The sequence below is a fragment of the Triturus cristatus genome, chromosome 10 (assembly GCF_964204655.1).
Source record: "Triturus cristatus chromosome 10, aTriCri1.1, whole genome shotgun sequence".
In the NCBI taxonomy this organism is placed as follows: Eukaryota; Metazoa; Chordata; class Amphibia; order Caudata; family Salamandridae; genus Triturus; species Triturus cristatus.
Genome location: NC_140593.1, coordinates 1,048,927,444 through 1,048,951,566, shown reverse-complemented (window position 1 = coordinate 1,048,951,566; position 24,123 = coordinate 1,048,927,444). Strand labels below are relative to the sequence as shown.

The window sequence follows — 24,123 nt, the reverse complement described above, 5'->3', positions numbered from 1 at the left end:
GTTTATGTAATGGACCTTGTTCCCATGGACATCGGGTTGCTGGTGGGGTTTGCTGTTTTTACTCTCAACACACAATAGGAAAGTTTTTCTCTGTATAGATTTTAACCGATTATTTTTAACCTAACTTTACGTAAGATCTTCATGAATTAATTTATTATTCTAAAAACAAAAAACAATGTAAGAATGTGACTAATGTGTTTAAGTAATTTGTACTTTTATTGTCTGATGACCGAAATAAAGTCAATATCCTAAAGATTTAATAAATATGATTTGCATCTATGCAGCGATTCCATATTCTTGGTGAAATACAAACTAAGACTGCAGGATGTATATGCCTTAGTAGAATATTCAAAACTCCAGACAAATAAACAAATCCACTTTTCCCAGGAAGCTTCTTATAGAAGAGCTCCTGACTTCTCAAACCACACATTTGATTTGGTGAACTTAAGTGTGGCCAGTGATCCTCTCTATGAAAGGAGGTTTTCAAAGGAATGCAGACAAAGAAATTAAAATATTATGAAAACTGAGTAAGAGAAATAAAATGTACTGAAGCAATTCACGTTTTTCAAAGGTCTTGATTGCTCAAGGTTTGGTTATGGGTTAACACACCTGTGTCATCTTTTCTCGGTTTGGGTTTGGGTTCATTGGTGCTTCTGTTAGCAGGACAGGGTGTTCCTCTGGGTCAACTCTCAGCTCGTTGTGGAAGGTGTGATGCCAGATCTTCTCCATATCATCCCAGTTGTTCACAATACCATGTTCAATAGGATATTTCAGAGAAAGGTGGCATCTCTTGCTCTGGGCTTCATCACCAACAAAGCTGTAATTCTGGCCCATGCCAACCATCACGCCCTAACAAGAGGGGAAGAGGCAATGTAATGAAAGCAGGGATTTTATATGCATTCACAACTAATTTAAATATCTAACGTTTGATAAAAAGTGACAAATACAGCTGAAACCATTGAAAGGACATCCAGATAAATAACCATAATCACGGAAGGGTCCGAAGTAAGATGGACACTGGGAAAACAGCTCAAGTAGTTCACTGTGATTAACTCAAGTTGGAACACAACTCCTGTTAATAGTCAAACATTTGGATTCTTCTAGCCCATTTCCTCTCCCTCTCTCTCCTCATCATTGGCTTTTTTTTCTATATCTCTATTGATCTCTTTTTCTGTACAACGCTATCCATCGCTCTCTTTCCCTGTACATCTTAAATATTTAGGATAGATGTCTCAATGTACTCCAATCCGACAGGCATGGGAATAAGGGTTTGACTTCAGAGGTCCATTTGCATGAAGACAGATGAAAATCTAAAACCTTGGCCAGCAAATGACTATCTTCCATCCTCCCTCTGACCCCACTGCACAGTTTCCTTTGCAGTCATTGTCAGTTTTTTAAATGTATAGTAAAAAGTGCATGCCTCCTTGGAGTCTAAGATTTGGCCTTAAATAAATTGAAATTATTTTTCCCATACCGTCTCAGTTTGGAGGGACTGCAGGCTAACAAGCTATGTGCAGAATTATATTGTGAAGGAGTTGTCAGTCAAAGTACTTTATTCGGCTCTATTTGAGCCATAAAAGTATGCACACAGTCTAATTCAATTACATCGAATTATATACAAAATTCATAAATAAATACATATTACTTTAATTAAAAAGGATAGGAAACATTGATACAAATTTAGGGGCATATTATCAAGCATGGAGTTAAAATTATCGCCGCTTTAACTAAAGCGGCGATAATGGGCTTGATAATATGCCACAGAGAATTCCAATAGAAGCCCATATTGTCACCAAAACATGGGCTTCTATGGGAATTCTCAAGGGCAGTTTTCTGCCGCTAAAGCGGCAATAATTTTAACTCTGTTTCTTGATAATATGCCCCTATATATTTACTACGTATCCTAAGTACAGATAAAACATAATTTAAAACAGCATATATGGTATCCCTGTTATCTAATGAGAGTAAGTAAGCGAGGGCTATCTCGTGATTCCTAACTTTCTCTGCTAATAATATCGACCAGAGAAATTATACCTGTGTGGTATAGAGGGTGCAGAATAACATAATGTGGCTAGTGCTTTGATATGTTGAGCCATCACAGGGGCAGGGTAAGAGTGAGGAAAACCATGTGCCTTGGGTCGGAAAGGCTGCCAAAAATGTATTATTTTAAGGTGTAGCCTGGTCAGCAGGAACTTTTGCCTTTCATTTAGACTTAAATGTAAGTAAAGTGCCGGCTGTGCATTGGACTGGCAGTATAAGTCTGCCTGTTGTAAAAGGCTGTCATCAAGAGAATTTGTCTGAGAATAATGATGAAAGAAAAGATGATTAATTCTTTTGGAAGAAACATTAGTGAGGGTATCTGGGTTCGAAAATTACTGAGGAGCGCCCATCTTTAAAAAGGTGGTTTTAATATACCTGAGCCATGGGATCTCCAGGCAGTTATCTAGATTAATGCAATCTCTCAGTATCTTTCTGCAGAATTGGGCTTCCAGGTTTTTCCAAATTTTAACCCACAACAAAAATTGTTGAAGTTTGCTTTGCGGCACTGCCAACAATCTCCTGATAAATTAATGTTTCTATTTTCTGCAGTGTTTTACAGTTTATATGACCCCAGACACCGGAAGCGGAGGTGGAGGGGGTAAGGGACACAGCGTGGAGACGGGGAAGTGACTGTGTCTGACGTCCGGCTGGGTGGGAGACGGCTCCCCGCGGTACAGGGATCATTCTCAGTCCTTTGTTATGTGTGATTCCCTTGTCACAGTGGACTCTCTCAGCGGGGTCGCTGAGACTCTAGGGCATTGATGCTGGATCCTTCCCCAGGGTTAGATAACAAAAAGGAATTGCTTCCTTTCCGCATTTAGCAACGTATGCTACATAAGGATTTAAGTAGCTTCTAGAGCTCCTTCTTGTCTGGATACAATATTGGTAGCATAGGTGTGGAAGACTCAAGTTTGACTTTGGTCTGTCTTTGGTTCCATTTCTCTGTAATTGTGGAGTATAAAGTAGCTGTGGGCACTGTCCCGCTACGGGGATTAGGAGTTTGTGGGAAATCCTCCAACAGGGGTTCAGCTATTAAAAAGCTGTTAATGCTGAAATAGTTTTAGAATGCAGTGTGGGAGCCAAATGAGGCGGTTTAAAAATGAAACTTCTTCATAGTATAATTCTACACATAGCTCGTTGGCAAGCAGTCCTTCCAAGTTAAGTTGATATGGAAAACATTATTTCATTTTATTTGAGTGGACATCCTGGATTCCACAAAGGAGGAATAAACTTTTTGTTATACATTAAAATATGAAACTCCTTCACAATTCAATTCTGCACGTAGCTCGCTAGCAAGCAGTCCCGCCAAACTCAGAAGGTATGGAAAATATTATTTCAACACTTCCAAAACAAAGTATATGATGCTGAACCCCCATAAATCATATAAAGGGCGAGCAACTCTAGATAATGTTTTGCTTGAGAGGGTAGGCATCTTTGACTACTTGGGTATCAAAATATCCAAACAAATGTCCTGGAAGCCGCACCTAACCAAGGCAACCTTAAAATGTAATCAAATAGTTAGGGCCTTAAAGAACAAACATTCCTGCTCATATAGCAAATCTGTTGCACCTTCCCTTGAGATATACAAATCTAAGGCAGTGAGTTGTGCCCTATAAGGAGCTGAGCTATGGGGCTTAGAAAGAATGGTTGATCTATCCGTGTCGGAGAACAAGTTGCTAGGGAACTTAGTGTCACTACTTCATCCCCGTTGCTCTTTTAGCAGAGACCAAAAATGACCCCCGAATTCCTCCTACGTTACTGCACTTGAGGAAGTCACTTCCCTTGATGTATTAAACAAGATAGGCTGGACTAGAAACATTAAAAGCCTACTCTACAACATCGGGGTAAAGGGTCAGTGGGAAAGCATTAACCCTCTTCAGCTCCCTTCTAAGAAACAAATGAAAGCTATGTACTGGGTAGCTCAGAAGGAAACTAACAGCATCATGATGGGCAGATTAACACCAAAATTTGTTGATTTTAAAAGGACCAGATTGCTGGAAGGCTACCGCGATCTTATCCAGTCACCAACTGACAGGAAGTTATACATTTAGTTTAGACTTGATACACTCCCCCTGAATTACTTCACATGTGCATGGTCTTGCAACACAGTACAATCCAAGTGCTTCCCAAGCTACCCTGATCCTATAGAATCAGCTGCACATGTTCCCTTTGCCTGCCAAGCGTACTTCTGCCCAAGAGGTAGGTGTCTAACACCAATTTGGAAACAGTTGGGAACTAGAGAGCATGGTGCAGCCTTGCGAATCCTCATATCCGATACAAGACCATTGTTTACCTGTGCACTTGCAAAATTCCTAGGTCAAATGTTGGGGATCAAGAGAAAATTCACAGAGGCCCCATTTCCACCCTCAATAGTTAGCTTTAAAATCATGTTCCCTAATAGGATTCACAAGTGCTAAAAGTAGGGACCCTGTGTACCATTATAGAAAGATTAGTTTATATAATGGGCCTTGTTCCCATGGATATCGGGTTACTGGTGGGTTTTGCTGTTTTTACTCTCAACACACAATAGGAAAGTTTTTCTCTGTATAGATTTTAACCGATTAATTTTAACCTAACTTTACGTAAGATCTTCATGAATTAATTTATTATTCTAAAAACAAAAAACAATGTAAGAATGTGACTAATGTGTTTAAGTAATTTGTACTTTTATTGTCTGATGACCGAAATAAAGTCAATATCATAAAGATTTAATAAATATGATTTGCATCTATGCAGCGATTCCATATTCTTGGTGAAATACAAACTAAGACTGCAGGATGTATATGCCTTAGTAGAATAATCAAAACTCCAGACAAATAAACAAATCCACTTTTCCCAGGAAGCTTCTTATAGAAGAGCTCCTGACTTCTCAAACCACACATTTGATTTGGTGAACTTAAGTGTGGCCAGTGATCCTCTCTATGAAAGGAGGTTTTCAAAGGAATGCAGACAACAAAATTAAAATATTATGAAAACTGAGTAAGAGAAATAAAATGTACTGAAGCAATACACGTTTTTCAAAGGTCTTGTTTGCTCAAGGTTTGGTTATGGGTTAACACACCTGTGTCATCTTTTCTCTGTTTGGGTTCATTGGTGCTTCTGTTAGCAGGACAGGGTGTTCCTCTGGGTCAACTCTCAGCTCGTTGTGGAAGGTGTGATGCCAGATCTTCTCCATATCATCCCAGTTGTTCACAATACCATGTTGAATAGGATATTTCAGAGAAAGGTGGCATCTCTTGCTCTGGGCTTCATCACCAACAAAGCTGTCATTCTGGCCCATGCCAACCAACACGCCCTAACAAGAGGGGAAGAGGCAATGTAATGAAAGCAGGGATTTTATATGCATTCACAACTAATTTAAATATCTAACGTTTGATAAAAAGTGACAAATACAGCTGAAACCATTGAAAGGACATCCAGATAAATAACCATAATCACGGAAGGGTCCGAAGCAAGATGGACACTGGGAAAACAGCTCAAGTAGTTCACTGTGATTAACTCAAGTTGGAACACAACTCCTGTTAATAGTCAAACATTTGGATTCTTCTAGCCCATTTCCTCTCCCTCCTCATCATTGACTTTTTTTTCTATATCTCTATTGATCTCTTTTTCTGTACAACGCTCTCCGTCGCTCTCTTTCCCTGTACATCTTAAATATTTAGGATAGATGTCTCAATGTACTCCAATCCGACAGGCATGGGAATAAGGGTTTAACTACAGAGGTCCATTTGCATGAAGACAGATGAAAATCGAAAACCTTGGCCAGCAAATGACTATCTTCCATCCTCTCCCTGACCCCACTGCACAGTTTCCTTTGCAGTCATTGTCATTTTTTTAAATGTATAGTAAAATGCGCATGCCTCCTTGGAGTCTAAGATTTTGACTTAAATAAATTGAAATTAATTTTCCCATACCGTCTCAGTTTGGAGGGACTGCAGGCTAACAAGCTATGTGCAGAATTATATTGTGAAGGAGTTGTCAGTCAAAGTACTTTATTTGGCTCTATTTGAGCCATAAAAGTATGCGCACAGTCTAATTCAATTACATCCAATTATATACAAAATTCATAAATAAATACATATTACTTTAATTAAAAAGGATAGGAAACATTGATACAAATTTAGGGGCATATTATCAAGCATGGAGTTAAAATTATTGCCGCTTTAACTAAAGCGGCGATAATGGGCTTGATAATATGCCACAGAGAATTCCAATAGAAGCCCATATTGTCACCAAAACATGGGCTTCTATGGGAATTCTCAAGGGCAGTTTTCTGCCCCTAAAGCGGCAATAATTTTCACTCTGTTTCTTGATAATATGCCCCTATATATTTACTACGTATCCTAAGTACAGATAAAACATAATTTAAAACAGCATATATGGTATCCCTGTTATCTAATGATAGTAAGTAAGCGAGGGCTATCTCGTGATTCCTAACTTTCTCTGCTAATAATATCGACCAGAGAAATTATACCTGTGTGGTATAGAGTCTGCAGAATAAAATAATGTGGCTAGTGCTTTGATATGTTGAGCCATCACAGGGGCAGGGTAAGAGTGAGGAAAACCATGTGCCTTGGGTAGGAAAGGCTGCCAAAAATGTATTATTTTAAGGCGTAGCCTGGTCAGCAGGAACTTTTGCCTTTCATGTAGACTTAAATGTAAGTAAAGTGCCGGCTGTGCATTGGGCTGGCAGTATAAGTCTGCCTGTTGTAAAAGGCTGATATCAAGAGAATTTGTCTGAGAATAATGATGAAAGAAAAGATGATTAATTATTTTGGAAGAAACATTAGTGAGGGTATCTGGGTTCGAAAATTACTGAGGAGCGCCCAGCTTTAAAAAGGTGGTTTTAATATACCTGAGCCATGGGATCTCCAGGCAGTTATCTAGATTAATGCAATCTCTCAGTATCTTTCTGCAGAATTGGGCTTCCAGGTTTTTCCAAATTTTAACCCACAACAAAAATTGTTGAAGTTTGCTTTGCGGCACTGCCAACAATCTCCTGATAAATTAATTTTTCTATTTTCTGCAGTGTTTTACAGTTTATATGACCCCAGACACCGGAAGCGGAGGTGGAGGGGGTAGGGGACACAGTGTGGAGACGGGGAAGTGACTGTGTCTGACGTCCGGCTGGGTGGGAGACGGCTCCCCGCGGTACAGGGATCATTCTCAGTCCTTTGTTATGTGTGATTCCCTTGTCACAGTGGACTCTCTCAGCGGGGTCGCTGAGACTCCAGGGCATTGATGCTGGATCCTTCCCCAGGGTTAAATAACAAAAAGGAATTGCTTCCTTTCCGCATTTAGCAACGTATGCTACATAAGGATTTAAGTAGCTTCTAGAGCTCCTTCTTGTCAGGATACAATATTGGTAGCATAGGTGTGGAAGACTCAAGTTTGACTTTGGTCTGTCTTTGGTTCCAATTCTCTGAAATTGTGGAGTATAAAGTAGCTGTGGGCACTGTCCCGCTACGGGGATTAGGAGTTTGTGGGAAATCCTCCAACAGGGGTTCAGCTATTAAAAAGCTGTTAATGCTGCAATAGTTTTAGAATGCAGTGTGGGAGCCAAATGAGGCGGTTTAGAAATGAAACTTCTTCATAGTATAATTCTACACATAGCTCGTTGGCAAGCAGTCCTTCCAAGTTAAGTCGATATGGAAAACATTTCATTTTATTTGAGTGGACATCTTGGATTCCACAAAGGAGGCCTAAACTTTTTGTTATACATTAAAATATGAAACTTCTTCACAATATAATTCTGCACGTAGCTCGCTAGCAAGCAGTCCCGCCAAACTCAGAAGGTATGGAAAATATTATTTTAATTTATTTAAGTGGACATCTTCAATTCCAAGAAGGAGGGATACAAGTTTTACTATACATTTGAAAAAAAGTGACTGCTAATTAATACCTGTCAGGAAGCCATAATTGTACCAATTTCTAAAAAGGGGGATGCGAGCCAACCACAGTGCTACCACCCTATTTCCCTTCTTGACAGCACAATAAAAATATTGGACAGGGTCATTTTGGTCAAACTGGAATCATGGGCTACAGAGGCCATAGCACTGTCGGATTTCCAATTTGGGTTCCGACTGGGCCTGGGAACAGTGGAACAGACCCTTAACCTTTCCCTAATAATCCAAAAGTATACAAAAGCACAGAAGTGTTGTGTCCATCTAGCCTTTATTAGCTTACAGGCAGAATTTTTTCATACAAAAGGAAGGGAGATAACCATGCTCCCCATTATTATTATTGTTATTATTTTCACGAAGGTTCCAGCTTTCTGTACCTTCAAAAAATATATATAGGACAAGTGTCAGTCAACACCAGGAAGGGAATATTTGTTGTGTCCGGACCTTTGTGGCCAATTTTTCAGGGCTGAAAAATGTTGGAAATTTATTAAGGTTAAAGGACCATAACCTCCAAAAAGACCCTTTTTTATTTTATTTTAATATCCACTTCGTCCCCGTGAATAAAAGGGATACCTGGGGAACGGAGTAGGATTTTTATCTTTAAGTCCAATTGGCCTACATCTGTTAAGAGCTCCCTGAAATCCGGTTGAGCCCACCCTGACCTTTAGGAGTTAGGGTGAACCCGATGATGAAGCATGACACCAATAGGGTGTGTGAGGGTTAAATATCAAAAAGGAATTGCTTCCTTTCCGCATTTAGCTTCGTACGCCACGTAAGGATTTAAGTAGCTTCTAGAGCTCCTTCTTTTCTGGATACAATATTGGTAGCATATTTCGAGTTGGGAGGACGTATCCACATCAAAAACCTCTCTTACCCCAGGTCTGCCGGTGGAGGGATCCCCCCACTGCCAAATAAAGTTTACAGTCTTCCACACCTATGTCACAGCGTGACAGGTAGTAAAAACATACGCGCAAATCATAAATGGACCTTGCAAAAGATGTTCCATTGCCTCCTTACATACTCGAGGGGTGGACACCACCATCTCCGAGATAGGCAATCCATGCTGACATCCAACAGCCTCCCATCAGTTCTGCATAGAAAAGTGACCTTCCTTCCCGTCAGCTACCAGGGTTGATTAGTTTGTGAACTTTTGGACCACCAATTTATGTTCTATACTTGACTTAGGGGGTCATTACGATGACGGACGGACTTCAGTTCGTCTGCCATTGTATCGTATTTGGGACCGCTCTCCTACAAGGCGGCTGTCCCACAGGCCAAATTATGATGGGACCGCCACCGTAGCATTGGCCACCTTTTACATTGCGGGGGGTGCTCCTGGCTGCAGCACCCGCCACAATGTAAAACAGGGATGTTTTACATATCCCCGTACTACGTTACAGGCACCATGCGGTGCCTGTCACTTGTTTCAGGGATATGTAGGGGGACACCATAGGTGCCAACAAAACCCAAAGAAAGGTGCCAAAGGAGAAGGTGTGCGCCTGCAATGGGCCCCAATGTCCATCCCCGCCAGCCTTTCCATGGCGGCTGAAAGGCTGGCGGGGAAGGACATCCTAATCTCTATGGCGGTGCCTGGTAGGCACCCCCACCAATCCTGGGATTGGGAGGCCCTCCACTGCACCGTCAGGCTCAAGGAGCACGTCGGATGAGTGGCAGTCAGAATCTCCGGCCTACGTAATGTGGTGGGCAGGGAGTGGCCTTCCGATGGCAGTGAGACCGCCACCGACAGCCTGTCGGTGGCGGTCTTGCCATCATCGTAATGACCCCCTAAGTGTTTGCTATGCATCTTAACTTCATAAAGTGCCTGACCGATACCTGCTCACCTTAAGCAATAAATCTAGTTATTCTGTACAAATCTATCAGCACAAGATAAAATAAAAAAGCAGAAGAATAATCTAAGTACAGGAAACCAGGCTCTTGAACAAGTTCTAACATAGTTTAAAATGAAACCCACCCTATTTATGCAAACATTTGAAAACAAATTACTATACAGGCGTACCGCTCCCTCCCCCTCCTGCAAAGGATGGGTGCTGTTGACCAAAACACCTCTGATTGCAGGTTCAACATTATACCTATTGTGACATATCACACACCTTCACATTGAAAGGCCATATCGGGCAAATATACAAATCCTACCTGTAGTTGGCACAAGTCAAGACTGGTGGGTATGGATCCTTTCTGTGATGACAATAACATTCACACTTGTATAAAAATACAGATTAGGGGTGTTTTTTTGTAAATAACAACAAGTAAAATAAAAGAAATTGATCCATGAATACAGAAAAGACATGAAAGTCAGTATGTTTGCGTTTTGTTATGAAAATGTTTGATTGATACCAGAAACGCCCTTCATTAGTATTTTCGTGCGAAAGGGACCTAAAGCATACTTCTGTGGTTTTAAATCGTTTTTAGAAATATCTCTCAACTAATATATGAAGAAAAGAAAATCCACTAAAGGAGCAAACCTATACCAAGCTTTTCTGGCAAATTAGAGGTCACTTACCTGGTGTCTTTGGCGTCCCACAATGGATGGAAAGACAGCACGTGGAGCATCATCTCCAGCGAAGCCGGCCTTGCACATACCGGATCCATTGTCGATTACCAGTGCAGAAGTATTGTCCTCCATGGTGAACTGTGGGAATAAGAGTCATGAATACTGTTAGCAGCAAGAAAACGTGGAATACACTGGGCGCTGTAGAGTAGAATGGCAATTACTCATGTATAAGAATGGCAATTACTCATATATACACCACATTTATTCCTCTTTAGTGTGACTGATTCTCTTTCTATCCACCCTTTGGTTGCGGTTCCAAGTGTCACACCTCTTGTGAGCTTGGTTCTTCTTGTATTGCTGTTCACCTTCTAAATTCCCAGATTTACCATTTGTGACCGAGGACCCTCACATTCATCCACTTTGTGTTGCTGGATATTCATTCTATTCCATTTCCTCCTTTCCTTCTGCTCTTTTGGGTTGCTTATACCTCGCTTACCACATCCTCCTTCTCCCTAATTGCCCACTTGAATAATACTTATGTGACTGCGCCTTATCCTCCTTTTCATGAGGATGATCTACTCTTCCATCGCCCCCTTTTGTAAGTGATCCTCCCTTCAACCCATGCACCTCGTTCCTGTTACTCCATATCTACCCATGTTGTGTGGCAAATCCACATTCCCCGCGTGGCATTAAATGAGGACTGCTACAACCTTTCTTTAAGACTGATGATTTCACTTTGAAGACCTTTTTTGTCTGGTCACACCATATCATCCCCAAGAATTTCAGTTTGTTTGTAATGTAAACGCTCAGTGTGGAATGGGAGTGTCGGCTTTGGTAATGTTTAGGTAAATCGCATTCATCACCCTGTCTTTACCTATTTTCCTGGTCACTAACTCGAAGGAATCAATGAAATTTGTCCAATATGGCATTCCTTTGTGACATCACATTTCAATGGACCGAGTAACTAGTTTCTCTCAAGAAACAGTGAAGGATGACTAAATCCTGCATAGGTGATTTCATTAATGTTCTCCTCCCCAGGTGTTGTGTTGACTAGCCTGACCCTTCTAACTTAAAAAGTAGATCACTATTCTTTACATTATATATGGCTACATAAATATCAAGAAAGACTTAACGGGAGATTCGCCCAGAGGCCAAGAGGTGTCTCCTCAATATATGGGAGCCAACGGACCTGCCACCGAAAGGGAGGCTCTGGGTGACGCTCGGACAAATGGTAGCAAAAAGAAACATTGCCAGACTCTGGGGAAGCCCTAATCCACCAAAACTGACAGACTGGCACAGTGATATGGACTGGTGCATGCTACAGGAAAAGATTGTGTATGTAGCGAGAGGGTGCCCCCGGAAATGGGTGGAAGTATGGTACAATTGGAACGATTTTAGGGGAGGCATCTGCGCGCCTCCGTCCACCACGCAAGCCGGCTCAGACGGAACATAAGGACCCTAACGACCTTGTGGCTCCAGGTGCTTTAGAGTGGGGAACTACAGTGGCATCACCGGTACATAGGTGGACTTACTGTGCTCAACGTGGTGACCGTGTCAGTTAGTTTGCGGGGGGGGGGGGTTGTTCGATTGTGAGGCTCACTTGACGATATTCTTGAAACATGTTCTTGTTTTATGGCTATAAAAAAGAGAAAATGAGACCTTCACTATCCTCCTTTAAGCTGTGGGACACTTGCACTTTCTAACGCCGCCGTACCCCCGGGTTGACGGCACTGGGCTGTGTACTATACGAAGCAACGCATGTGGTATTTACTGAGCGGCCAGCCCGAGGGGTTGTAGGCTGGAAGCTGTGTTTCGCGGAATAATGCAATAAAGGTCTTTTAAAAAAAAAAAAAAAAAAGAAAGACTTAACTGTGACTCACCCTTAGTTGCAAAACTGTTCCCTACTCATTCTATTCAGAGTAGGGACACCTTTTTTATGAATGTTGTTTACTCTTTTTAATAATTCAATGAGGTTGTTAGTCTCTGAGCTCTGTACATTTCTTACTATAAGTCTCACTACAATTTCACCTGGTATACCCATATGGTATTCCTACACCAGGGAGAGCAATATCATGGGGATGTGTAATTATGAGGCACTTGAATAATTTGATACTTAAAGTTTAGAGCTCACCGATGGGAAATTGCCTTGGCAACTGGTATTTCTGCACCAATCCCCATGGGTTTTCACACACACTGGGACTTTTTCCCCTTCACATTTTGCCAGGTGTTTTCTTGGTGAATTGTCCTAATGGGTGCAGGAAGGGGATCAGCAACAGTGTTGCCGATAAACTTGTAATCTTGATTCTGCAGGTAACTTCTGTTACTGGACCAATCTTGGTTTATGGGACACTCATAATGAGGGCTATGCCAAAAAAAACCTTTTAATCAGCTTCCATAGAATCCATGCTCTACATTCCTTCCAAGGCAAATATCTAGAGAAATGTAGTTACATTTCTAAGACCACATGGGCACTGTTTTGTTTATTTTTGTTTTTAAAAATGGAAAATTCAGTTCATGATTTCCTTGAATCCAATGTTTCATCTGCTTATTCAACCTTTAGCTACACACTAGTTCCCAACATCCTTCCTGGTCCTGTCACTTTATAGTGATTCTATGTCAGGACTAGATTATGCTATCTCTCTCTTCGCTTTTATTACATAATAACACCACAGCAGCCAGAGAGACATTACCATATGCCACATAACAATAAAAAAACTACAACTCCCTACAACCAGGGAGACGTTTAGGCAAATAGTCCATCCACAGTTTCCATGAATTCCCATAGAAAGTCCTCTGTCAGTTTCCTCCCTTCCTCTTTCTTCGCTGCTGCGCAGCTAGTTAAGTACCCTCTTCCTATTTGTTCTTAATACCGATGTGTGGATGTTTGTTTAACAGTAATTCTTTTGGGTATCGTGTATTTTAATCTCACTTATTCTGTTGTATGCCTGCTTTCTTTGCAGCTCCCTACCGGCCGCGAGAGCGCTAGTCGCTCCTAACGCGGCCGGCTCCCTTGTGGGTGCGGCGTCGCTTATGGCCGCTAGAGGGACTTGTCCATCGTCTCGTTGCTCTCGCGTCGCGGCTCTTCAATTGCTGAGCGCGGCGCGAGAGTAACGGGCTCTGGAGCCTTGTCCCCAACGTCTGCCTCACCTTGAACGTCCGCAGAGAAGCGGATCGTAGTGCCTGCTAATTTTCATTACGCCCCGGCAGGGGTCTGTATTGCGGGATTCTTCCCGCGTTGTACGCGCTTATTAGCGCTGTATGCACCTGACATTTCCCACGCATTTCGCGGGCAGATTACCGCTTGGGGCATCATTTTGCACTGCTGTAAACACGCGCTGGGGGGCAGACACCCAGTCAGAGGTTTCTGAGGTTTTTTTTAGCACGTGAGGGGTTCTGGTGCGGCCCTAGTTGTGGTCCTTGGGGCTAATCCTGCAGCCTCCGGCCTGCACCTATATTACTATTGTCCTGCGTGTAAAGTGTTTACAGTGGCTTTCAGGTCCCTGGTATCTCCCTGTTGTACTTACCTGGCGCTATGGCTGATCACGGCGATTACTATGAAGAGGAGGTTCATGAGTACCTACCTTGTGATGATGATTTTTTTGAGGCCGTGGATGCTTCTATCTACAGAGTAGTTAATGAAGTGGTAGGGCCTATGGAACAATGCCTTTCGGACAGGATAGTCCAGGAGTGTAACAGGTTGGCGGTGGCACGTCAAAACACGGCGCCGGTCCCCAGTGATAGTCAGGAAGGAGGTCTTCCCCCTGCTAAGAAACAACGCTCGGATGGGGTGGATGTGGATGCTTTTGCGCGCCTTAAGTCGGCGTTTTTGGCAAAAGCATTGACGCCCGTTCCTCTCCCTCCTTCTGAGGGTGACGTCCCTGCCCCCCCCCCGTCTCCGGCCACGGATAATGACACCCAAGGGGATACGGACGACGAAGCGGGGTCCTCTCGCCCGTGGCGCCCGTCTCCACCTGCCGCTTCAGCGGTGCCAGAAGAGGATGCCGACATGCTCAACCCTGATGAGATTATGCATCCCCGCTCATCGGCTTGGGCCCCAGGAGATAAGGTGGTTTGTTTCCTTGCGAACCATCTCCGTACACCCCTTGAGAAGGAGGCGCGAAGTTGTCTCAGAGCGGAGTGACCACGTCCCATCTTGCCGGATAAGATCACATTTACCCCAGAGTTGGATTCGAAAATGGCCACCTTCTTAGCGAAGTATGTGAAGGACCCTCGGAAGGGTAAAAATAGGTCTTGGCGTTCATGTCAAGACAAGCTACTCGACGCCATCGGTCCGTTAGCCAAAATCTTGGACATGGCGGTGGAGGCTAAAGTGACTGGCTCCACAATCTCACCGGAGGTCCTTTCCAATTGGGTTCAGCGCGCGATCATTTTTATGGGGAACGCGAACTGCGCTCTTTCAACTGAGCGTCGTCGCTCGCTGTTGATTAAGTTAGATCCTAAGCTTGGAGATTTGGCTTCTTCGGAAGCAGGGGCTGTTGCCCAAGGAGGCCTTTTTGGGGAACCCTTTGTAAAGGAGCTAGGAAAGTTTGTATCTACCTTTACCTCGCTGGGTAAGGCACAATTCAGTATAAAAACAGTTTTTACCCAGCGGGTTTTCCGCGGGGCCGGTCGAGGCAGGGGCCGCTCGTCCGGCCGTGGATCCCAGCAAAACCCTTCCAGGGGACAAGGCTCTGGCCGCGGACAGTACAATTCCACAGCGAACTATACTAACTTCTACCCAACGCGAGGACAGCGTTTCCGGGGCCGTGGAGGTTTCAAGTCCAACTCCGGCGGTGGAAATTCCAACTGTAAGTGTAGTGCCCACAGACCAGATTTGTATCGGGGGCGTTTGGCCGATTTTCGGGAAGCTTGGGCAGCGCTAACCTCCGATGCTTGGGTCCTCCAGACCGTTCAAGGCTTTCATATAGAATTTCTAGACTGTCCTCACCAAGAGTCGCGGTCTCGTCCGCTGCATTTCAGTCCCTTAGACACACTGTTGATCGACGAAGAGGTCTCCGAGTTGCTTCACAAGGGAGCCATTTGTCGGTCAACATTGCATCCTCGCGGGTTTCTCAGCAATATATTCCTGGTAGACAAAGCCGATGGGGGGCGACGCCCCGTGATCAATCTCAAGGAGTTCGATGCTTGCTTGGTGTACCGACATTTCAAAATGGAGGGAATCCATCTGCTGCGAGATCTTCTGCGACCATCCGATTGGATGGCTCGACTGGATTTAAAGGATGCCTATTTAGTGATTCCCATTCACCCACCTCACCGTCGATTCCTGCAGTTCTGTTGGGGGGGTCTGGTGTACGAGTTCACCGCCCTTCCGTTCGGTCTTGCCTCGGCCCGTGGTGTTTCACCAAGGTGCTTCACCCGGCCATAGAGTTTCTCCGAGCTCGGGGTATTCGCATGATCGTCTACTTAGACGACCTTCTTCTGATAACGCAGTCCCCTCAAATATTGTTGCTGCAACTTCAGCAGACCGTGACCCTTTTACAGGGTTTGGGTTTTGTCATCAATTCCACAAAGTCAGTTCTTCAACCGTCTCAGTCCGTCTTGGGTTCGTAGTGGACTCGGTTCAGGCGACCTTGAGCCTTCCCTCGCGGAAGATAGCGAAGATTCGCCACGAGCTTCCAAACAGAATGTCTCTTTGCGTCGCTTAGCCAGAATCATGGGCCTTCTCTCGTCCTCGATCCAGGCAATTTTTCCGGGGCCTTTACATTATCGGGCCCTGCAACGTCTCAAGGCGTACCACCTCAGGAGGGGTCGGTCTTATGATCATGTGGTGCCCCTCTCAGCGGAGGCCAAGGACGAAATTTCATGGTGGCTCACCCATATGGAGGCATGGAACGGTCGAGCAATATTCGGCTCCGTTCCAGACTTGGTCATCGAGTCAGATGCCAGCAGATTAGGTTGGGGTGCTCGATGCGGGGAGTTCTCCACCGGAGGAGTTTGGTCATTGGACGAGCAGGTTTTTCACATCAATTGCTTAGAACTGCTTGCGGGTTCTTTCGCGGTACGTTGTTGGACCAAGGACAGAGTGCAGTCTTGCGTCCTCTTGAAAATGGACAAAATGTCCGCAGTCCAGTATGTCAATCGGTTAGGGGGTCCTCGCTCTCGAGCTCTGGCCAATCTGGCGAAGGATTTTTGGGAGTACTGCCTGGATCATCACATTTCCGTAACGGCAGAGTACCTCCCGGGTCAGCACAATCAAGTTGCCGACTGGCATTCCAGACACCTTTACGACTCCAGCCTTTGGAGGCTGGATCCCCTGATTTTCCAGTGGTTGAACAGCCTTTGGGGGCCATTTTCAGCGGACCTCTTTGCCTCCCGCCTGGATGCTCAAGTTCTGAGATTTTTCAGTTGGAGGCCGGATCCGATGGCTCTTGCCACGGACGCCTTTCTTCAGGATTGGAGTGCGGAACACGGCTATGCGTTTCCCCCGTTCTCAATGATAATGAGAACGACAGCTCACATACGCCGGCAGTGTGCGGAGGTAACCCTGGTGGCGCCCCTTTGGAGATCTCAAGTATGGTTTCCAGTTCTTCTGGAACTTTCCTGGGATTTTCCAATCCTACTCCCCCTGTATCCTCATCTTCTTCAGAATCCGGACGGGGAGCTTCACCACCTCGTCGTTCAGGGAACGCTCCGGCTCATGGTGTGGCGGCTTTCAGGCGACAATGGTCGTTGCCGGGACTTTCGGAACAGGCTGAGTCCCTCCTGTCAAAGGCGTGGGCAGATAGCACCACGAGGCGGTACCGTTCTGCGTGGACACGATGGGTCCGTTGGTGTCTTCGACGAAGTCTGGATCCCGTGGTCGCGGGAGTCGTTCCCCTCTTGAACTTCTTCGCCGATCTGGCATCAGAAGGTTTGGCGTATCGCTCCATTAACGCGATCAGATCGGCGGTGTCGGCCGGTGACATCTCTTTGGACGGGGCACCAATTGGTGAACACCCGTTGGTTTGCAGACTTCTTCGGGGTATAAGATTGTCTTTGCCCCCGGAACCTCGCTATTCTGTCCTTTGGGACGTTAATTTGGGTTTGAACTTGTTTTTGTCTTGGCAGTCCAATAAGTATCTATCTTTGAAGGAATTATCCTCTAAGCTTGCAATGCTCTTATGTTTGGTTTCCTGTAGGAGAGTTTCTGACGTTCGAGCACTAGATATCTCAGCACGCACTTTCTCCCCGGATGGGGTGGTTTTTACCATAGGGCGCAGAGCTAAGTCTCATACGAGAACAATTTCGTACCCGGCTTTTGGGGATTCTCCAAAACTGTGTGTGGTAGAATGCCTAAAGGCGTAATGAAGAGGTGACGCAGGAATTTCGCCCTCCGGGCGAGAGCCAACTCTTGATTGCTCTCAAGAGGCCACACAAAGCAGTCTCTTCTCCCACCATAGCTAGGTGGGTACGGTGGGTCATGCAAGAGGCTGGTATTGACACAAAGCAGTTTGGTGCCCATTCTGCAAGAGGGGCAATGGTCTTGAAAGCTTTTGCGCTGGGTGCGCGTCTAGAGGATTTAATGCGTGCAGCGGATTGGTCGTCGGATTCTACGTTTAAGAGGTTTTATTTTAAACCAGTTTTAAATGTGGCACAGTTAGTGGTAAGTAAGCTTTGAACTAGCATAATCCGAAGCCTCCGGTCCTGACATAGAATCGGAATTTGCCTAGTATCATGACGGTAAGTTCCAATTCTATTAAGGACACGGAGGCGAGGATTATCCCGCCCGGGGCACTTTGGTGCGAACCCCCCCGTATGGCAGTAAGTAATCAAATTCTAACTAACGTTGTATTCAAACCTGGTTGCTCTTGGTTTCTCTATGCTTGCGTTATGTGGCTATTTTATCACGTTTTCACGGTTCTAAATTATTGTTTTGGCTTGGTTCTTTCAGGGAATGATGGCTCCAAACAGGACCAGTAATTGCTTGGCGTGACTTGCGCTAAGAAAGAGGAAGGGAGGAAACTGACAGAGGACTTTCTATGGGAATTCATGGAAACTGTGGATGGACTATTTGCCTAAACGTCTCCCTGGTTGTAGGGAGTTGTAGTTTTTTATTGTTATGTTGGCATATGGTAATGTCTCTCTGGCTGCTGTGTTGGTATTATGTAATAAAAGCGAAGAGAGAGATAGCCTAATCCTCGCCTCCGTGTCCTTAATAGAATTGGAACTTGCCGTCATGATACTAGGCAAATTCCGATTCTTTTGTAAATCTGCTGGTCTCCAAGGCCTCCATGTGTTGTTTTGATGCTCCTTTGTTGGCCTTTCATAAATTGTTCTTTTATTTCTATTAGTAACTAATTGCAAATAAATGCAAAGTAAACCCTAAGGATATCAGATTACAATAAAATATAAAAATGTAAAACTGTTTTTCATGGTGAAGGATATAACACCCCACACATGACAGAGTAAGACCAGACCCATATATTTAAATATTTAGATATTGCTAAACAGGTTTTCCTATATTTCCTAAAGGTCAAAGGTATATTCACTTTATCTGGGAACAAGAGGGATTCTATTCCACAGAGCAACGATTTTCATGGTGGATGTCATAGCAAATTTGCTGAATTCCCACATTGAGACAGACATTGCTATTTTTTTACAGGAGCTATCAGTTATTAAATAGGTACAAACGTTAAAATGAAGACGACCATTTTAAGGTAGTTGGGGTGCCCAGCATCCAAATAAGGCGAACATTTGAAAGCAACTGGGGCTTCCAGCATCCACCAGTGCATAGACTTTACTTGCGTTGTGACCTAACCTCAGGGTCCTGTGAATGTCATCTGGGCCATGGAGCACTTAAGCAGGCCTGCTAGTGCCTTATTTTCACCAGCAAAACTGGGTAATACCAAAGGTTGAACCAAAGGCCGGAAAGGCAGGCTGCGTGGTGTCAATATGGCAGCCACCACGCTTTGGGGCTCCCTACCTCCGCCGCCCATATTTAATCTCCCAATGAAGGGTTCTTTCCATGGTAATCAGCTCTCCGGTGGCATGTCTGGGTCGTCTCTGGTTTTTGCCACAGTGGATGGCTTGGGATGGCAGCGAGAGATGCTGTTTCAATCTTAAAACAGCCAGGCAGTGGCGTAGCTGTTCTGGGATGCGTCGTACTCCATCCTCTTCTAAGTCATGCGCTTTAAAAAAGTCCTCATAGAGATGGTGTACACCAGGTAACACTTTCAGTGTTTTCCACATGACTGATGAAGCCGAAACACCCTTTCCAACGGCTTCGTAGTGTGATTTGCTTACAAAGTGTGAGGATTCTCATGTGCTGGCAGATCTGGCAGATCTGGCTCCTCAAAAGAACAGAACCTCCAACTATAGAGTTAGGATGGCTCAACCTGAATATAAAGAAAACTCACCCTACATGCAATGTATTTGTTTCAGCTTTTTTTACATGTCAATGGCTACTGTTTACTTCTGTGTTGCAAATTCGAAAGTACTGCACATAATAAGGTGCATCTTATTTTTGTGAAGCAAATTCCGGTGTCTGCGAGGATCCACAAAGTTCCTATTAGCCTGCATTGCCACACTTCTCCTATTAAAAATGCTACCCCTGTTATGTTTCATGGCCTAGGCCTAAGTAGCAAAGTGTCCTTTCACCTACATTGTCCTACCTTGCTCTACATAATGGTTCTAGCGCTGATCTTTTACCCAGTTATGTGCTGAATAAATATTGATTGGTTTCCTTAAAACTAGCCTCATGATTATGCATGAGGATTCTTAGTATCATATCTTAATCCCCTGCACATGAGGTACATAATAGGATTAACATATTCCGTATAAAAACTCTGTACAAAAGTAATTGCTATCGTCATCCTTGGATGATAGGACTGATTTGCATAATTGCAATTGTTGATTCCAGTTGATTTACATAATCACAATCATAACATATCGATCTAAGAGGAACCCCCGGGGTTACCTTTTGGTATTAAAGAACCGCATCTTCACTAGGTAAGCAGAGGAGCGCTTCCACACTGACACTGGGGTCCTGCATGCTGAAGCTTCTACACGCAGCGGTCTAACATCCCTTGCGGGATGTCCAACTCATGACCAAGAAGGGGTCCTTCACTCTCTCCCATCAGGTAATGGGGTTGGCTCTTTCCTAGGGGAATCATGATTTTACACCAACATACATGCTACGTAGACTTAGGTACACTTAGATAGGGTCCACATCATAGGAGTACGCAAAGATTTATATATGCCTGCATATATTCATTGCCTGAGCACCGTGTTAGAACTCTACTTTCTATTTACTCTGTTGGTGCTTGTAATCTTTTTGCTTCTGTCTACTGATTGTTGCAGCACATATGTTTAACACTAGAATGACGCTTGTTCAATAAACGCTTATTGAAAACGTCCCCAATGTTTATACTGTGTACATTGTGCATGGAAATGGAAGTGCACCCCCCACGCCCTGGGGGCCCCCAACGGGCCCCCAAAGCAAATCCCCGCCTTACACCGCACACATCCTACCTACTGCCACCATATTAGTGCCCTCAGTCCGCCCGGCCCGATTGCCGACCGGCGAAAAAGCGGCAGATGCACTTTGCGTCCACCGCGATACCCCTTGCCATTATAATATGGCAGGGGGTATTACTCGTTACGCCATCGTAATGACCCCCAAAGTGAGCATGAGTAACTGAGCTAAAAGCACTCTACTATTTCCATGATCGCTGAAGGGTCAAGGGTTGTCATGTTCAGTGGTTGCCAGAAACAATTTGCTACTTGGTAAGGTTCTGGAGCTTATAGTGGCACTGTGAGCTAGCTGGTCTATAGGCCGGCATATCCTGCGGGGGTGTCCGGAATCAGTCTTGGCACCAAGCCCTTAGTTTATGTTGTCCAACAAATGTGCATATCCTATGTATTTTTAGGGACTACACAACATAGTGCCGCCAACGTTGGTTGGGTTCTTATTTAACAGTCAAATCTGAGTAGTTCATTTGTGCTCTCTCAGAGACCCCCCTACTCACATTTAACCAAAGACGTCTGGAGTGGGAAGGGAAATCCGCCTCAGCTGAGTAGGTATAGCGTATGTATTGGCTGTAGTTTAAATCAAGATAGAAGGATACAAATTTCCCACATTGTGCAAAACCTTATCTCTTTTTCTTAATACTTCCTCCCACAAAGTCTAATAATGGAGATGCTGGTATGGGTACAGAGGAAGATGAGCAGGAAGGTGCTCTTCACATTTTAGAAAATTGCAGACATTCAGTTACTATGAAATTATTGCAACGTGTGGTTTTGTTACATTCGTGATTGAGGGACATGAGGCATTCAGAACAGAGTTATTCTATTCTTGGGTCAGATTCCCATCTGCAGACGCACGAATACAAACGTTTCATTCTTACATTGAAGACGAAACACCTGAAGAATACTTTCCATACGTGGACATAGAAGTCCTGTTAACGTACCAAGAACATATTAATTGGTTTAAAGGCGCCCTTCCCCACACCACATCAAATGTGAGACTCGGTCCGCTCAGCAGAGAAGGAGCAAACTGGCTGGTCCTAGCTGCTTACACATCACATCCAGAAATCGATACATTGTCAGCAGCAGTTTTACATACACTTTACAGAGACGTAGTAAAACTATACAGAAACCTTACACAGTTCGTAATGCAAACACTTGCACTACAACCTGCGCGTACTGCTCCTGTTAGTCAAACTCAAATGACTACACCAACTATCAGCCCACAAACTCTGAATGCGATTATGGGAAGAATGCCAGCAAAGCGGGAGCAAATCCCATTCTGAATAGCACACAAAATTCACACCTTGAAGTAGTATTTCCCCATACAGGCCCACAGGAAAAACACAGAATGCTAACAATTTGCTTGCCAATGGGGATGGCTCCCCAGATGGAGGATACAATCTTAGCTGCAGTTTATATCCGAATTCATGGTACCCCATCAATAGCAGTTATACCAGATGCATTGAAATAGATACAGATTGAGTACGGGGCAGAACCTGCCCTAAACTTTGGGATGAAACTGATGGGCAATTTCAGAAATTATGTTAAGTAATATAAAAGGGGAGACAGCAGCGGAGGCTATACGCCAAAGCCTGAGGGAAGTCACTCCTGCCCAATAGGAGCCAGAACTACCTAAGATTATCGAAGAAACCTATGCCTTGCTGGGTAGAGATAATTTGGGAAACCACAAGTGGGTGGTAATTCTGAAAAGGATAACTCAAAACAAGCACCTGATTCTTCTAAAAAGATATGGGATAACAAACAATCAAAAAATAATAAGCAAAATGCATCATGATCACAGGGTTGGTCTCCTCAACAGGAGCCCTCTGAGAAGAGATATAACCTTAGAAACCGAGGGTTCATCAAAACACTCAGAGAGGAGAGGACGGTCAGAACACAGATCAGAGGAGCAAGTCAAGCCAAAAAGGGAGACACATTGCACTTCAGAATACATTATCAAAGAAGAATTTAAACCCAAAACTAAACCTCAATTTAAAATGAAGAAGGTTGCTGGCCTTAAAACAGGAAATGCCCAGGCTACTGAGGACTCTGCTTCTGAACGGGGAACGGGCTCTGACAATGTTAGACAGCGTAGCAGAAGTAACAATAGCTTGTCAGAACCTGTTGGAATTTCTGGTGACAGCAGCGTTGAGTGAACATATCACGGTGGGAACACCTGATACAAGGGTAAGTGTCCCACATTGTTTATACGAAATAACACTCCAAATAGAGGGGGCATACCCAGGAAAGTGAAAGGTCTGTTTTGGGAGAGCCTGACATATGGATACAACATCCTTTTGGCTGACAAATATTGGCTGCCTGAGTTCGTTATGGAGTGCCCTAAGGGGGAACATGGAATTTTACCTGCTTTCTCCGACCTTGTTCCGATGTCACTTAAATATTCATACACGCAGGAGTGGGCATTAGTGCAATCATGTTGGGTGGGATGCTGAGTCACCTCACCATGAAATCCCATTAAAATCTAGTCCTACTCCACAGAGACAGTACCCAATAAAACATGCCGCAAAAAAATAAGTCAGGGAGATCTTAGATCGATGTGGATACCAAGGTGTGATTGAAAACTACACCTCTTCCATGAATAATCCTTTGTTTCCTGTAATGAAACCCGACAATTCATTCCGTCTAGTTTTACAGGCCTTTGAACACATGCACACGAACATTTGCAGTACAAATTGCACACAGTGCCGCATTAATAAATAACATTGTGTGGAAAAAATTCAAAACATCACTAGATACCTCGAATGGATTTTTCTGACAAAATATAGCGTCTGAAAGCAGATATTTGACAGCATTTTTGGCTCTAGGCACTAAACGCCAATTCTGTTGACTGCCCCAAGGGTATAAGAATAGCCCGGGTTGATCTCAGCAAGGATAACAGTGTTACTTCAAAATTGTGATGAGGAGGCCCGGTCATACGTAGGGTTAACTGACAGAATATCGATGAACAAAATATAGATGAAAAAATATAGAATGCAAAAATATCGACTCCTCATACTTAAACAGGTAAATACAGAAATATTTTGTTTAAAAATCGATGTCAAAAAAATAGTTGTACAATATATCGATTTTTATATATTATATATTTGTGCACTTTTATTTTGGACACTGTTTTTCAAATTGTCTTTGCACGTGACATTTGAAACGCTATTTCAGCATAAAGGAAATTGTCCGTGCCATGAA

The 24,123-nt window shown here is 43.9% G+C and overlaps 1 long non-coding RNA gene and 1 pseudogene across 1 annotated transcript in view; one reads left to right on the top strand and one right to left on the bottom strand.

The window, feature by feature from the left end:
* LOC146796540 (actin, cytoplasmic 1-like) overlaps positions 1 to 10,587 on the bottom strand; it is a 70,989-nt pseudogene extending 60,402 nt beyond the window's left edge.
* LOC146796539 (uncharacterized) overlaps positions 1 to 18,510 on the top strand; it is a 36,339-nt gene extending 17,829 nt beyond the window's left edge. Inside the window, exon 3 of the long non-coding RNA XR_014969635.1 lies at positions 18,347 to 18,510. This is a non-coding gene — a long non-coding RNA (uncharacterized LOC146796539). The remainder of the gene's footprint in view (positions 1 to 18,346) is intronic.
* Positions 18,511 to 24,123: the final 5,613 nt, after the last annotated feature.